Below are 18,326 nucleotides of genomic sequence, written 5' to 3' on the forward strand. Positions count from 1 at the left end.
TGTCACTGATCAAAATGGAGAAGGCACTGAACACATTGAGACACTTCATCAGGAATGCGCCTAGGTGGAGTTGAGACATTGGAGACAGCACACAAACCTCCAAACAAGCCATCTATCCGGCCCTTCAAGGACCACCTGCCCTGCATGTGACAGAGTTTGCAGGTCGTGCATTGGATTTATTGGCCATCTCAGAACCCATCGAACCGGAGTGGAAGCCAGTTCTCCTTGATCCTGAGGGACTACTTAAGAGAAGACACAGTAGATCATTCAAACAAACAGAGTGCTTCTTTCTGATTTTAAAACTGACAGCTCAGTTTCAATCCTATGTAGGCTGTTGACAGTGAGTGCACCTGCCACTAGTACTATTATACAGAAGTCACAGTTGATTTTTGGATGCAGCCTTTTTGACTGACCCTATCTAATAACAGACAATGAAAGGAGGAGCATTGAGTTGGTAAGATGGTTGCTGTGGTGTCAGATCTTCCTTTACAGCAGAACAATAGAGGTGAGTGAAAAGAGAAAAACATACTGGGAAACTGTTGTTTTTATTCAGTTGTGGGATGTGGGTGTTGCTGGCTTGGCCAGCATTTATTGCCCATCCCTAATTGCCCAAGAGATGGTGGTGGTGAGCTGCCTTCTTGAACCACTGCAGTCCTTGTGGTATAAGTACACCCTGTTAGGGAGTACCAGGATTTTGACCCAGCGACAGTGAAGGAATGGCGATATATTTCCAAGTCAGGATGGTGAGTGACTTCAAGGGAAACTTCCAGGTGGTGGTGTTCCCATGTGTCTGTTGCCCTTGTCCTTCTGGATGGTAGCGGTTGTGCATTTAGGGGGTGCTGTCTAAGGAGCCTTGGTGAGTTCCTGCAGTGTATTTTGTAGATGGTACACACTGCTGCTACTGTGCATCAGTGGTGGAGGGAGTGCCAATCAAATGGGCTGCTTTGACCTGAATGGTGTCAAGCTTAAGTGTTTTTGGATCTGCATTCATCCTGGCAAGTGGACAGTATTCCATCACACTCCTGACCTATGCCCTATAGATGGTGGACAGGCTTTGGGGAGTCAGGTGGTGAGATACTTGTCACATGATTCCTAGCCTCTGACCTGCTCTTGTAGCCGGAGTATTCATATGGCAAGTTCTAGTTTCTGGTCAATAGTAAACACAAGATGTTGATAGTGGGGGATTGATAGTGGAGAATTCAGCGAAGGCAGTGCCATTGAATGTCAAGGGACGGTGGCTAGATTCTCTCGTTAGCCCAAGCCTGGATATTGTCCAGGTCTTGCTGTATTTGAACATAGACTGTTTCAGTATCTGAGGAGTTGTGAATGGTGAACATCAGCAAACATCTCCTTCTGACCTATGATAAAAGGAAGATCATTGATGAAGCAGCTTGCGCCTAGAACACTACCCTGAGGAACTCCTGCAGTGATGTCCTGGAACTGAGATGATTGGCCTCCAACAACTACAACTATCTTCCTTTGTGCTAGCTATGACTCCAACCAGTGGAGAGCTTTTCCCCTGCATCCCATGGACTCTAGTTTTGCTGGGCCTCCTTGATGCCACACTCTGTCAAATGCTGCCTTGATGTCAAGGGCAGTCACTCACCTCAAGTTTAAGTATTCTCTGCCACAGTTCTTAACGTATTGTTGAATTCCATTTTCCTCTTAAGGATCATCAGTCATGGAGATTGAACCTTTTTGATATATAGTGCCAACAACAATCATTCTGGACTCAGTAAAACTTTCTGCATTTCTTCAAAGTGCCTTAATTCCAATGTCTGCAATATTCAACAGAATTTGTACTATCACATGCTGTTGCTCGCGACTGTCAATTTATTCCTAATTTGTAAAGCAGGTTCACAAACTGTAAAAACACATATGGCTATTCCTAAAAATCATTCTATATAAATTGTGTCCACTAGCTATAAGAATGAGATTTTCGTTCATCAGATAGATTCAATAAGATTCGAGTGGTGAAAAGACAATGTTGCTACTCCACCAGCTTTCATTCTTCTATTTTTCTCTTTGCTGAATTTCATTTCTCTAATTATTAATTTAAGTTCCTCAAATACAAGGTACTGATGTGGCCTCTGCACAAGCCATGTACAATTTACATCAGCATGGACTCTTTTCCATCATATTTTCTATAAGGAAATGTTATGCACTGTGCCAATCTCCATGGGTGATTAGACAAAAATGCCAAAATGTGCATTCTTTTTTATTGCTTTAGCTCAGAAGTAATTCCCTTGACTGGCACAAACCTGCAAAACCTAAAATTACTGTACTCAGCAGCCAACAGCACCATCACACCTTTGTTTAAACCATGCAATGTTCGTTGAAGAAATAACTGATAACTGCCGTGAAGAGGGATGTCATCACATCCAAAATTCAATGCTGGGAGACTAGCTGCACAACCAAAGCTGCAGTGAAAAAATTCATTTTTCGTAAAAATTGGTTACTGCTCTTAAAACGTGGGGTCGAGGGGAAGCTTGTGCAACAGCTGAAGTACTCCTCGGGGTCTGTCCCGGCTTGTGAAAGACAACATCATTATCCTTTGAGTCTGTGTTATGAATGCTCCAGATTTCATTTTACTTAAAAAGGCAGCAACAGAAATAGCATACCAATAAACAAATACAAAAAACCCCCCAAAAATCTAGAACAGATTCCCAGAACACTGCATAAACAAGTGTGCGAGTTACCTAGATTGAGACAGATAGAAATCTGATGGCCACATAGAACCTTTGGGATGGTCTCATGAGTTTAATTTAAAATCCGATGCTGCGTATAGTTCAGCCTTTCCTCGGTGCCACATCCCTTAATCTGTATGTCTAGATATTTATTGGTGCAGACTTTGGGCACATTTTTGACTGATTCAGATATAAAAAAATGTTGGCTCAACAAAGTAGATTCATGGAAATTTTTTTTTTTAAATTGGGAGACAAGTTATTCTAAAAAGACTGCACCCGAGATTACCTCGGCAGAACTATTTCATAGGATCATACAGCAAGGAAGCACATCCAGCCAATCATGCCTGTACCAGCTTTTTGAAAGAGCTATGCAGTAAGTCTTCTATCCCTGTAATATAGCTAGGCTTTCTTACACTCCCATTAAGTAAAAGCAGAGCGAGAAAGTGGCAACTGATGGCATGCCTGTACTCAGAGGCCTTCTGCTTAGTTTATGAGAACCCAAGCTCAAATTAACTTCCTCCTTTTTAAATGATTATTCATATTCTCAGCATGTGTAGCAATGAGTCAGTTCTATGCAACCCAGTGCCAAAATTCTGGTAGTAGTTAACTACAACAACAGCTTGCATTTATATAGCACTTTAATGTTGTGAAATATTCAAAGGCACTTCAGAGGAGCATTAAACAAAATTTGACACCAAGCCACATAAGTAGATACTAGGATGGGTGACCAAGAAGCTTGGCCAGAGAGATAAGTTAAAAGAGGAAAGGGAATAGAGATAGTTGGTGAGGTTTCAGGAGGGAATTCCAAAGGGTCTAGGCAGGTTAAGGAAGACCGCTGGTGGTATAGCAAAGAAAACTGGGAATGTGCAAGAAGCCAAAATTGGCAAACTGAGTTCTTGGAGAGTTGTGGGGTTTGAGAATATTGCAGAGCTAGAGAGGGACAAGGACCTGGAGGAATTTGAAAACAAGGATGGGGATTTTAAATTTATGTTGTTGTTGGATTGGAAGCCAATGTTGATCAGTGAGCACAAGGCTGATAGGTGAATGAGGCTTGTTGCCCATATCCCAACTCACAACCAGTTCAAGCATATGGAGGGTAAAAAAGTGGGAGGCTGGTCAGGAGAGCACTGGAATAGTCAAGTCCAGAGGTAAAACAAAAACAGAATTACCTGGAAAAACTCAGCAGGTCTGGCAGCATCGGCGGAGAAGAAAAGAGTTGACGTTTCGAGTCCTCATGACCCTTCGACAGAACTTGAGGGTCGAAGGGTCATGAGGACTCGAAACGTCAACTCTTTTCTTCTCCACCGATGCTGCCAGACCTGCTGAGTTTTTCCAGGTAATTCTGTTTTTAAGTTCAGAGGTAATACTGGCATGGATGAGGATTTGAGCAGATGAGCTGAGGCAAGGCCAGAGGTAGATGATATTAAAGAGGTTAATTCTAGAATCAAACAGTATACCATTGTTGCAAACAATTTGGATCAGCTTTAAACAGTAACTGGGGATAGGAATGCAGTTGATGTCTAGGGAATCGAATTTGTGGTGGGCTCTTTAAGGTTTTGGTCTTCGCAGAGCAGGAATATTTAATGGTCTATAACTATAGAATATATTATCTAAAACTGTTGGACAGAAATTATGCTAGTACAAATCTCATGGCTCATCGACGTTACAGGTAATATTGGTATCAGAAGTTATTTGAAATTAAAAAGAGCAAATTAATTGGTCGAATATCACAAAAATAAATTCTCACCTAATTGCTAATCAAGTCAGAGACACTAACTGAAACAGAACCAAGCTGGCACAAACAATTCACACTCTGATTATTGTTCTCTAGAGTATGCTGCACAGTTCAACAAGGTAATTGGACAGTGTTTGACGTACACTCTGGTTTTGGCTCTCAGTTCAGTGGAAAGTGTGGTAGAGAGAGTTAATTTTAATCTACAAAGCTGAAGTAAAACTCCCAGTGCACACTGGTTAAAAGTTTCAATGAAAAGCCTCAATGAATTGTGTTCGATTTGTTTGGCGTGAGAGACATGAAACTAAAGTAAGCACCAGGCATTTGTGTGGCTGGGCAAACAGTTCACTGTATTCAGTACTGCACAATTTATTCTCCCTTAATAGCTGAGATATCAAATCGTGCCATGTCACAATTCAAGGCAATAGACTGGCTGATAGTTATAAGGCAGAAATTCAATTCAACTGACATGAAAGCAACAAAAGCTAAACTCCAGCACATTTTAACATCTGGTGTAATGAAAACCAGGACAGTCATTTTTACAAAATAATAGTAAAACCAGTGTAGTTTACTGCACAAAAGGCTGTCATTTTGTCCACTGTGTTCTTTGCTAGAGCAATCAAAAATCATTACACTGTCCCAATCTCTTCCCATTCCCTTGCAGAGATGTCAGCCTTGGCTCAGTGGTGGCACTCCTGCCTCAAAATCAGAAGATCATAGATTCAAGCCCACTTCAGGGACTTGTGTCTAAGCTAAAACTTCAGTGCAACACTGAAGAGGTACAGTCAGTCAGAGGTGCCATAATTGGATGAGACTGAGGTCCTATCTCCTGTCTTAAAAATACCTTTTTTTCTCCCAAAATGTCCTTATGTGGCTTGTTGTCAAACTTTGTTTAGCACTCCAGTGTAGCACCTTGGGGTGGTTTACTATGTTAAAGGTGCATATGGAAGTATGGCTAAATTACTGCATCTGTACCAATGATACACCCTTTATGTACTAGATCTGTTACCAACTTTAAATCTATTATGTGCAATTTTCTTAGTAGCTACAGGGAAAAAAAATGTCAAAGCTTTTTCAATGTTAAATGCCATTTGTTTTCTTTTTTAGCTAACTAAAGTGTTACAAAACAAATGGAATTATAGTTCTACAGGGTGGAGGGGGAAGCACACATTTCATTCAATTTTACTGATTTATTGATTTTTTTTATTGACATTGAAAATCAACTTGGTATTCAGCAGCTTGATTTAAAATGTTGCAAGAAGATAGACAAGTCATATAACACAAATGAATTGGTAGAGCTTGATGAGCTTCTACCAAATCCAACAGTAGAGAGGATGATTGAAGGCATGTGAGATGGTTCAGCAATAAAGCTCAATGACAAATTCAAACCACAGTATTTCTCCAAAAGTTCACATGAAGTACAAAATATAACTTTCGCTTTCAGCTTTTAATTTCAAACAACACACTAATTAGGATGCATAGCAGTAAAGGTCTTCAAATCGGCAGAAAAGTCACACTCTGGAAAAACAGCCTTTCTTCCCTCCCATTGGTGTATGGGAGATAATGACAGAACTGAAACTGAATGAAAAATTTAAATGTATCTATACACACCCAGCTAAGCATGTATAGAGGTGAACAGTGCCATATTCATCAGTCTAAGCCTTCTATATTGGTACATAACACTGAGGCCAAATCACACCTGAAAAATAAATGAGCTATGACAAGGGTTGTTTGAATAGTCCAGCCAGATGAGAGTGGAGAGTGGAAATGGACACAGAACTTGGTGGGCAGAAATATATATATTTTTTTTAAGTATTCAGTTTCCTCCCCACTGCTGGATAAAATTCACATTTAAACATATTTGTTGCCTTGAAAAATATAAACAAATCATTTGGAACACAGGCCATGTTCAGCCCATTTCTGCTGCGTCAATTTATTAGGCATTTTAATGTGCTGTAAAAAGATCGCCACTGAGAAAATACTTCCTGTTGCTACAATGCTTCATTTCAGATCAACAACTGGCTTCTCTTCCGAACACTCAAGATTAATTTTCAGTGCTCCAACCTCCTGAAGCGAAATGGTGGCATAGTGGCTTTGTTGCTGGACCAGAGACCCAGGGTAATATTCTGGGGGCCCGGGTTCGAATCCCAGGAATTTGAATTCAATAAAAATCTGGAATTAAAAGTCTGATGATGACCATGAAGCCATTGCCATTTGCCCTGGTTTGCCACTAATGGAAAGAAATCTGCTGTCCTGTGACTCCAGACCCACAGTGAAATACAAGGACAATTAGGGATGGGCAATAAATGCTGACCTAGCCAGTCATGAATGAAAGATAATTTAAAAAATCCTCCTGATTACCTGCAGTAAGCTTGTAATTACAATTTTTTAGTAGCTTTTCCCAATATACATGAACATACACTATGTACATTATGTTCACAATTGAGTATTGTGACCCACTGTAGTTCAGTATCAAAAGAACTTAAGTGGAAAATATAAACACAAGATGTGTTTATGTTTGTGTCTCTTTACATGATGTTTCAATTCAATATTGAAGCCAAGGAAGTTCAGCACATTTAGATACACATGAATCTTGCAACATAATATTTTATTATAGAACAAACTAGAAATGTTTGTGCGCTGGATATAATTAAAATCTAAATGGGTTTTTGGTTTACTGATTGATTACCTTTTATGAATTGAGTTTTTTTTAAAAAAGCTTCATTAAAAATACAATGGCGATTTTATAGTATAAAATAGCCTCTAGTATAGTGCCCTAAAACTTTCTTCCAGATATTCACACTCTTACACGAGGGGGTTTCTTTTCCTTTAGCAGTCCATTTTAAACATTTTTCTTCATTTTTAATGGAATACTCATAGGGTTATTTTCTTGATCAGAATTACTTTTTGAGCAATTCTCCACTTCAACATTATACTACAGTATCTAGCCAAAATTACCTACTCACCAAAAGGCAGGAAAAATTAATAAATAGCACAATACACTCAAACCAAAACAGAAATAACTGGAAGCACGCAGTCAGTCAGTGTGGAAAGAACAAACAGTAGATGTTTCCAATTCATTTCCCTCTTGGCGGGGGCTGGGGGCGGGGGGGGGGTTTGAGGTGGAGGAATGGGCAATTGCTTTGACTTCTTTAGCAGTCTATCTACATGTTCCCCCTTCACAGAAGACATACAGACTATTTAGCACTTTAAGATTCCAGTAGTGCATATGTACTCTGTTCCCACATCCTGAAGGGTCTTCCATCTGAAGTACATATGCACAAGTTTTATACAATGTAAAAATTACACATTCTTTTCTGTAACAGGCTTCAATTACTCATTTACATCTTTTACGTTGATGGTTTTTAACCCAGTTTTTTTCTGCAAACATCAAAGTTTTTCATCTCAGTCATCTGACAGTGTGCTGTCAACAGGAAAATAATGGAGGCAATTGTCTCTTTGAAGGGTTAAATATGTTAAGAATGAAAATTTCCCTTCAGCCGCCTACTGGCCAAAACATTTAAAAGGGTAACATGGGATATGGGAATACTCATGATAGAGCCTTGGAAAAAGGAGTCACTAGTCCCAGGAGAGTAGAAAGAGAAGGAAAAAAATCTGATGGAAACGATATAGGCAAGAAGCAATTCTGTGGGAAATTACTAATGACTGATAGAAGTTCTCTGAACGTTTTAAGAGATATCAAGGCGACTATTTTTGTAACTGGAATGACACAAGCATCTTACACCATTAATTGGAAATGTGAAGCTTTGACCGCCAGACTAAGTGAGCCAAATCTCAGAATTGACACCTTCTAGCAATTGCTTTATTCTCCTTAATTAAGACAGAAAATAGTGGCAATATTCAACAATGACCCTTTGACCCGAGATGTTAACTCTGCTGCCAGACCTGCTAAATATTCTGAGCATTTTCTGTTTTTATTTCAGATTTCCAGTATCTACGGTATTTTGCTTTTGCTTTATTTTCCTGCCTCCTTTGACAGATTGAAAACATTCAGCAATCTCGAAATAATCCGGTGAGAAGCCCTCAAAATGAATCAGAAGTTTTACCAGCTCAGCAGTTGATTTTTTTTGTATTTAAAATTTCACATTTCCAATAGAAACAGATCAAGAGGCCTCAACAAGTTAAACATTTTGTTTGAACAAAAATTATAAAGAAAAAATGCTTCATTTCACATTTACTATTTACCTACATCATGACAGGAATAATGGGTTGTTGCTGTTGTGCTATGGACCACACAGAAATAGCTAACAATGATATCGAAAGGAAGCTGGGTGTGCTTTTTGAATTCATTTTTACGGGATATGGGCTTCGCTGGCTAGGTTAGCATTTATTGCCCATCCCTAATTGCCCTTGAGAAGGTGGTGTTGAGATGCTTTCTTGAACCGCTGCAGTCCCTGTGATGTTGGTACACCCAGAGTGCTGTTAGGGAGGGATTCAACACAACATGTCAGATGACTGCAAAGCAGAAATGAAGCAAACAGGGTGCTTAATTACCAGGTTATTTCTACAGTCAGTTCTGCTTAAGTGGCAACATGACATGCTAAATCTATAGAGCAATCTGGACCTAAAGTCATCTTCAATTTTGGTCACCTAGATCTAAGGGAAACATTTAAGCAGTCAGGTGATGCTAAGAGCCATCAGGCAGATCTTTCATCTCAAAGATTAAATTAAGGAAGATTGGAAGTGCTAAGAATCTTTAGCTTTAAAAAGGGATAGAAGTGGTATCTTGTAGAAGCTTACCTATGCTATTGAACATCTTGTAAAGTATACTTGGAGTGCTGCCAATTTATAATATTAGCACCTGGAACCCACTTTTTTGGGTCATCACTTTCAGAAAAGCGACTTTGAGCCTGTTAAAATGGGAAGAGGAGCCAAATATCCTTTACGTCCTTTGAGAATGTCACAGTAGCTATGTGGCTCTTAGCATCAAATCACACCTTCATCTGTCCTACTACTCAGGCACTCTCTCCTCCTTTGAGCATCTCACCTTATTCTACCCCTCTCACTTAAATTAGTTGCTCTCTATCTCTACTGTCCATCGAAGAACTATTAAAAAATCTCAGATGTCTTCACTGTTTTTCTATCTCAGCCTCTGGGCCAAGGAACTTCTCATTCCCAGTGATTTCAAACTCTACCTCAATTCATTATGCTCTTTCCTCTGAGTTTGATTCCCTCTTATCCTTAATTAATCTTACCCTCCATGTAAACTTCCCAACCAATATTCACAGTCAAGAAACTTTTCTCTTTAGTTCTGATAAAGAGTCATACCGTCTTGAAACATTAACTGTCTTCCTCTCCACAGATGTTGTCAGACCTGCTGAGTTTTTCCAGCAATTTTTGTTTTTGATTCCGATTTCCAACATTTGCAGTATTTTGCTTTTTTCACAGTTACCTCCTTGACTTTGCCATCTCACATAGCCTCACTACCTCCATTATATCAACCACAGGTAAAGCTATCTATAATTACTTCTTTGTATCATTCTACACCCACATCCTCCTTTCCCCTTCCCACTCCCAACCCTATTTCTTTCTGTATATCCTTGCAAAAATCTCTCCTAATTCACTTACAAATGCACTTTCAAATTCCCAACTATTTAGCCTCCAATTATGGCATTTGTACAGCTACCAATCTATTCATCATAGCCTCCGTTCCAACTTTGATGCACTAGTACCATTAAAGCCATTTTACAGACACACACACACACTCTCTCTACCACACACACACCCTGGCCATTCCCTAGCATGGCCCTCATCTCTACTCCCTTATATCGGACAAATACAAACTTAAATGGATAAGCCAGTTGTCTACCATATCCATTCACTGTCAGATTGAGCTGGACCACATAAAGCATCAGACCCTACTCTCGTGTCAAAACTGCTCATTATTCCAGGATAATCCTGGAAAGGTACACCACCACCCAGTTTCTTTCACTATTGTAAACAGTCTTCTTCAACCTCTCCCCCATCTTCTCCACTCTCCCTGTAACATTGTCCAATTATGCCCTGGCCTCAACGCATCTGCAACTGAAGCCCTCAGCCACGCCTCTGTTATCTCTCGACTTGGCTACTATAAACACACTCCTGACCTGCCTCCCACACCCTACCCTCCGTAAACTTGAGGTCATCCAAACTTCTGCTCCCTGTATCTTATTTCACACCAAGTCCCATTCTCCTATAACCCCTATGCTTGCTGACCTACATTGACACCCAGTTAAGCACCGCCTCCATTTTAACATTTTCATCCTCATTTTCAAATCCCTCCAGGGGATCCCTTCTTACCCCTGTAATCTCCTCCAGGTACACAAGCTGTTGCACCATTGGTGGTTCTGCCTTCAGCTGCCAGGCCCTAAACGCTGGAATTCCCTCCCTAAATCTCTCCATCTCTCTAACTCTCTTCCCTCTTTTTAAAGAGGATCCTTAAAACTAACTCATTGACCAAGCTTTTGGCCATTTGAATTAATATTGCCTTATGTGAGGCAGTGTTAAATTTTGGTTTTTGTGCTCCTGTGACATGTTTTGGGGTGGTTTATTACTTTGCAGGTGCTGTATAAATACAAGTCATTGTTGCTAGCATTTCCAAATTTACAACGTGAAGCACAGACCCGCCCTCTACAAAAACAAGAGTTATTTCCTGTTCTATAATTACTAGTGGAACATTCAAAGCAAACTACCCACCAAACAATTCACTTGGACCACACACATAAGGTACTAACATACATTCTGGATTCCTCCTCTTCAGCGAAACTGGTTTAAGCAGTCTGTTCTCCACCGCTGGCCCACAGGCTAAAGCTGTCTTTAATTTGGTACTCATTATTAAATTCCATTCCATAAGGACGACTCTTAAAATACTGTAGAAAGGTTTACTACTGCAAGAAAAAAGTGTTCTTTGGAAACTCTTAGGGCCAAGTGGAAGGAGCTTCATTCTGACCTGCACTATACACAAAATGGGACTATTTGATGTTGACAGTGTCAGACATGTCCTAAATATCCCACCCCAAGACATGGCTATTCCTGTTGCAAATGAAAGGTTTAGTTATTAACATTTAGCTAATTAAAAAAAGAAAATAGCCACTGCGTTGATTTCAGACACTTGAAAGCAGCATCACTTTTATTAAATAAAAGGTTCTGGAAGTTCTCATTTTCAAAGACCATCATGTAAGAGGAATAGATCACATTAGTACCTCTTTTTTTATAGCAGGCAGCTAAATAGCAAAATGTCAATTATCAGGGCCCCCATGCAGTGTGCAGGCTATAACTTTAGACAGCATACTTATGGTAAACAGAAATATCTTTGATTCATGCAAAAGTGGGATGAATTCATAAAACAAGCATTTTCTTGTGCCACAAGACAGGAAAGGAATAATGTAGGAAAGAGGGAGTTAAAAGACAAAAAGGGCTAAAGAATCAAAAACTTCCCTTAAAAAACTACCAGGAATAGTAATTGCTTAAGAATTCAACCAGTCCTTGCTTGCAAAACTCAAAAGTGTGTTCAACATGACATGCATTTCTGCGATTGGACAACATTTGCTAAATAATCCTCAGTGTGCTAAGAATTGCGCTGATAACCAATTTAAGATTATCAGTTGGGCTTGCAGTGTGGTACGTATGCATGTACTGGAAGCTACACATATTAATATACTGGGCCCTGTTCTTTACAGACAGAAGGAACATGTACACACATAGTGCCTGTTTCAGCTTCATAAAATAAGTGACATACATTCACTGACTCATTCTTCAGGGTAAAGCCTTGACCAATCAGCGTCAAACTGCCTGGTTTAAATTTCAACCAATGCTTGGCAGTTAACTGTCAGTCACCATCACTGGTGCATTCTCCATGGCAACGCCTCTATCAGAGTCCACTTGCCAACCAATCATAAATCTCTTCATATACAGTATAAATTGGTGTTTCCCCTTATATTGATATTCTTATGGTGAACTGATGAGTGCAAGACGAAAAGTTGCGAAGTCTCTTTTCTCAGCAACACTCAAGTTCAATTGAATCTGGTAGCACAAATCCACATCGATCAGAATAATCGTTGCTGTTAAATTCTTGCTGTTCCAGGTTTGACAATCCCAGCCAGAACATCAGCTGTTTGCTCAGTGGCCTCAACATTGAAGAGACGAGGAGGGATAAATGTTGTTTTGTTTATACACACAGCAGACAGGACTCCCAATAGCTATCCTGACATGCCCACTGAATGGGCTGGAGAAGGTCAATATCTCCTGCCTCATTATGTTAAAGCCAATGGTTCAGATAGGCATCAAAGGAACAGTTTTCGAAATTCGCACTACTATATAGATGCGGTCATTTTATCAAATGCCAGGTATGAAATTTAACCTAGGCAAAAACATTTTTTTTTAGTATTGCCCATCTTTATAGAATATAACTCAGTACAATTTTGATATATCACAGGATAATGTTTAATGCAAGTTAAGCAGAAATTTTGGGAACTAAGGGAACACGATTATTAGTTCTAAAATTAAGTTTCCAAGTGATTTGGAATGTTAGGCTTGACAGGCCAATAGTCCTCCCTTGCCCAAAACATAACAGCAATTATTTAAACACTGAAAATAGAGCTGTGATATGTTGGTTAAAAGAAAGTTTACTGGACTGATTATAATCAAGAACTTTAAAACAGAAATATGGCACATTTGCTTACATAATATTTTCAATTTCACACACGCAATCTTCTCCCTGTAGTACAAGTTTAACCAAACACACAGTGATAACTTCCTGAATAGCTGTAGAGCTCAAAGCTTTTATCTAACTTTTAGTCAGGCCAGCAAACAAACTACATTTCCAGGACATTACATTAATAAACACTTGGTTTGTCACGTTCGGCTTCGCATTATCTTCCACAAGGTATGACCCAAAAGGTTAACATGCAAATTCTATGGTGTCACACAATTTCACAATAGTTTAGTTTATGTTTCTATCCAATACCGGGAAGGATACATTGCTGGGCTTGTGGGTGTTATCATAAACCATCTTTGCACAAGTTGCATAACTGGTTCTTCGTTAACAGAGATCTCCATAAAAGAGGACAAAGGCGTTAGTCTACAATGTTGTTTCATTATTATCCTTTTATATGGCACTGAGACTTGGGTCACCTGCCAAAGGCACCTCAAGGCACTGGAGGATTTCCACCAGTGGTGTCTGCACAGGATACTCAAAGCCAAGTGAAGTGGGAAGACAGGCAAACAAACTCCAACAATCTCACCTAAGCCAACTGCACCAGTATCACAACCATGATTGTGCAAAATAAGTTTGGCTGGTCTGGACACTGCCATCAGCATGCCAAACAATTAACTTCCGAAACAAATCTACTTTTCACGACTCAAGGGCAGAGAAAACTTTTTAAGGACACTCGAAAAGCCTCATTGAAGAGGAGAAATGGACATTGGTGCATGAGAAAAACTTTCCTCAAACCATACCATGAGGGAGTGCCTCAACCAACAAGCCCCAACACAGTTGGAAACTGACCGCATGAACTGAGTGAGGGAAAAGTGACAAAATCAAGAGAGAGGGGGAGCAGAACCCTGGCTTGAGAACCCCCCTTCCATAAAGCAACTCTTATCCTCTTTGCCCAAAGACCTGTGGCTTCAGAATTGGCCTGTTGAATCACCTGAGGACATACAAATCATGAAGGCGGGCAAATGTCATCCTCATTTCAAAAGACAGATGACAATGGCAATAACCCAACTGCTCAAAGATGGAAAACAATAGAGGATCTACTCATGCTTTATACACCCTCCAAAAATTTTATCTGGGAAAGTGAAATGCTTGAAATCAGGCTTTAAAAATCAATATCCCTTTTGTCAATGGCTTTTTACTAAGTATCAGAGAGGATTTGCATCAACAAGTTCCTACACAAAGTTTGCAATGTTAATCAAACAATTCTGTTGAAGGGTCATGAGGACCTGAAACGTCAACTCTTTTCTTCTCCGCCGATGCTGCCAGGCCTGCTGAGCTTTTCCAGGTAATTCTGTTTTTGTTTTTAATCAAACAATTGCAAGGAAGTACCAGGCTTCCCCACTTCGAACGTGGCAAAACTGTGAACATAATTCACAAAAGGCTACTTACATATCTTCCAATGCCCATGACCAAACAGTATCAGTGGAAACCAAGAGGTCATACACAACGTAAGCAATTCATTTTCATTTTTAACTTATAAAAAAGTGCAATGCAATTGATTTTGTACTATAAAAGTTATTATGCAAGAATGATTACATGCTACTGAACTGCTCTGCAGTGAACAAGATACTGAATTCTTCATTAACCTTTCATTTGCTGAGGATATTTCTTCCAGTAGCGTACTTCTGGGACCACTCAATAGGCAAACATTTTCCTGCCCAAGTATTACTTTATTTGTACATCTTAATGCAAAGTTTGCTTCTTTAGTTTTCAAGCACAAAACTTGACTTTTGTAGAATTCAGAAGAAGCTCATTGTGCATTTTGAGCACTGAGGCTATGCCAAGGACTAAGTTTTTTAAAACCACTTGCTGTTGAAGCTCAATTAGTGAGATGGTGAAGAATAGAGCTGGAGTCTAGTCTTTGCACACTTATCAGGTTTTAATTGTAGAGACATACATTACATACCATACACCTCCATTCTAACACAGCCACAGGTTCAGGCTGCTTCTATAGATATAGAAATATATATCTCCAGTTAATGCCTACCACATCAACGCAATTAACCCCAATTGATACACAATATCATTTGGAACACGACCACCGCATAAAATAAGTCCTACTGCTCTCATAAGCAAATGACCCTTTATTAATAATCCAGTTTGCATTTAGTTCCCATCCACAGAAGCCTACAGTTTTCCAAATTATAATACACATTCTCCTGCAAAACCTTCAATTTTCTTTTTCATTTTCTTGAGACAGAATGCACTTATGAAAAAAATACAAATAGAGAACTGGTTGTTTATGTTAAATATAAACTTACAAATTAGCTACATGAAACTGATGTGACAGAATGTCAATTACATCACAGGAACCCGAGGCATAACCAAAACTACAACACCTCACTGGAGCTTGTGTTCCCTTATAGCTTCAATCATCATTAAAATGGTGCTGAAAATAAGAACAGTGGCCATAGCGAAATCTCCACTGGCAAGTGACAATGTTTGTAAGGGTTGTCAATTTATGGTCAATGTCGGTTTTGTGATTGATGAGCTTCACAGGGTTACAAAACACGGACTACTCCTTTAAATCAGAGGATGCTTAATTCAAATGATCTGGTAATTTGAACAGCAGCACAAAATTATTACATTGCTCTTATTAACATTTTTTAATATGAATTAATGGCTAATTCACATTTTTAATGCAAATATCAGTCAAATTATCAATCAAATTATTGGTCTCCCATAGATATTCATCCAAAGCTTTTTAAAAAAGCCTACACTTTTCTAAACTTTCCTCATAATTATCTCCTCAAACACTACTGTTCTAATTATGTCCTCAGACACTCTTGTTCAGCCTTACCACCTGTCACTACAGTGGAAGCTGGGTGCCATTTACAACATAAGATCGTCATACAATGACATGTTTCACCATGAAACGCAAATTGCTTATGACACACTATTGTATGGGGTAGTACCCTTTAAAGATCAAGTCGGAATTTTGAATTAAAGCCTTAGAATACTGAAGCCAAGAAAATGAAATGGCATGCAATTATAAAAAAAAAAGCTTAAATTCTCTACAAGGCTTTGAAGAAAATATCAAGTCAAAGGTGTGAGAATTAACCATGAAGCCAAAGACAGACGACATGGACTTTCCACTATGATCAGACAGGCACATCACCATCCTCAGATCATTTGCAAGGGTAGTTATAAAGCAAGTAATGAAGGCCCGTCTGTCCCTCTCAAGTGGACATAAAGATCCCATGGAACCATTTGAAGTGCAGCAAAGGAGTTCACCACAGTTTCCTGGTCAATGTTTAACCCTCAATTATCTCCAAAACATAATAGATATTCTGGTCAGAACACATTGCTGTTTGTGGGACTTTGCTTAGAGCTAATTGGCTGCCCCATTTCCTACATGAGAACAGTGACTACACTTCAAAACTGCTTCATTGGTACATAGGTGCTTTTGGGGTGACACAAAGTCATGAAAGGTGCTATATAAATGCAAAACATTTAGATGGGTTTCTTTGACCTCTGCACATGAACTGCAAAGTTTCTTCATAGCTTTTTGAGGTAACATGGAAGCTTTTTTTAAAATTTAAACATAGATCTTGGCAATAACAACCAAGCCCACTCTGCAGTGGAAGCTGCAACAGGTTAACTTGAGCTACTGTAGCACTAGGTCGATAGAAAGAGCATCATTTCCAAATGACTTTTTGAAGTACATAAAGACAAAAAATTACTAACTACTCATGAATGAATATAGCAAGACAATAAAAGCAAAATGAAAGGGAACATTTGCACACAACTTTTGTGGCTTCTACTGATAATTGTTCCTGAATTAGATGCAAGTACGTGCTCAAATATTCTACACTTAGCACAATTATGTCACGCTGATGGACAAAGAGAGGGTATAAACTGCCTTCAGACATCATTGCTGCACCACCAACTTACAATGTTTGGGTAGTTATTTCACCTATTGCCCAAATCAGATTTTCATTTTTAGAAACCGTCTGTTCAGCAATGTATTACTTTGTACTCACTGAGTGGTGACTAATTAGGCCTCCACTGGCAAATGCATTTCAACTAAATTAGCTGTCTGCCTCCAACTCATTGTCTTGTGACCTGCTTTAGTACACTAGAATATTATGGGATGAATTGCGCTTTTTATTTAGCTTCCCCACAGCTTATAAAGAATTAATGTACAAAAAGAAACCAGTGATGTTAACACAGAATTGAATTAAAACTTGATGAGATTGCATAAAACCACTGACATTAGCACTTCCATTTCCTTTGCCGTCCAAAAAGAAGTTAACAGCAACTTCAAACCTTTGGCTCAACTCTAACGATTTGACGTTATCAGACCATAAAGCAGTTGATCTGATCATCCAATAACTTTACAAACACCCTAACAAAACAGAATGGTTAGATCAAATCTTTACTTGTGCTAAAGAGGTCTATGGCAGGTATAATTCAAGCTCTCTTCCTCTCTTAAAAATCAAGGGCAGTTTTCAAAATCCTTTAGGTGCAAACTGTGATCACAGACCGTTGAGCGTTCAAGGTCTGATGATAATGCCACTCAAAGTCTCCAGTTTTCGGGTTTACGAATGCCAAGGATGTTTTGCATGCTGGCACATCTTTTTAAACACATATGCACACAAGACAAAACACTTAAAACAATAGTGAGAAGAAAATTTTCAACATATACAAAATTGCTTCTTACAACTGCATATACACAGCACTATTAACAGAAAAATTTCCTAAATGCTTCAGGGGCATAATCATAAAACAAGAAATTCAAGCATAAACATAGGTGAACAAAAGCTTACTTGAACTGATGGATTTTAACAGGGGTCTTAAGAGGACAGCGAGGTGAAACCAGTGTACAGGGCCTAGTCAGGCTCAATGTGCCAAATGGCCTACTCCTACTTATGACCTTTTGTTCTTATAATGGATTTATAACTTGCCAAGGGTCCAAAACAGGAAGTTTTCAGGAGCCATTAATAATCAGACATTCTAACCCATATATTTAAACCAAATTTAACTAATCTTCGCAATATTGCTCCAAAGAGAAGTCATTTTGGACTCAAAACATTGGCGGTTACTCTCTCCAAAGATGCTGCCAGGCCTGCTGAGTTTTTCCAACACTTTGTTTTTATTTCAGATCTCCAGCATCTGCAGGATTTTGATTTTATTCACAATATTCTTGGCTCTTTAGTAGAATGGATTAAATCTGAGACAATGAACACTT

General features: G+C 39.1%; 1 protein-coding gene across 4 annotated transcripts in view; it reads right to left on the reverse strand.

Moving 5' to 3' along the window:
* erbin (erbb2 interacting protein) overlaps positions 1 to 18,326 on the reverse strand; it is a 313,059-nt gene that overhangs the window by 237,524 nt on the left and 57,209 nt on the right. The gene's annotated exons all lie outside the window — the stretch shown is intronic.

This window comes from Carcharodon carcharias, chromosome 4 (assembly GCF_017639515.1).
Source record: "Carcharodon carcharias isolate sCarCar2 chromosome 4, sCarCar2.pri, whole genome shotgun sequence".
In the NCBI taxonomy this organism is placed as follows: Eukaryota; Metazoa; Chordata; class Chondrichthyes; order Lamniformes; family Lamnidae; genus Carcharodon; species Carcharodon carcharias.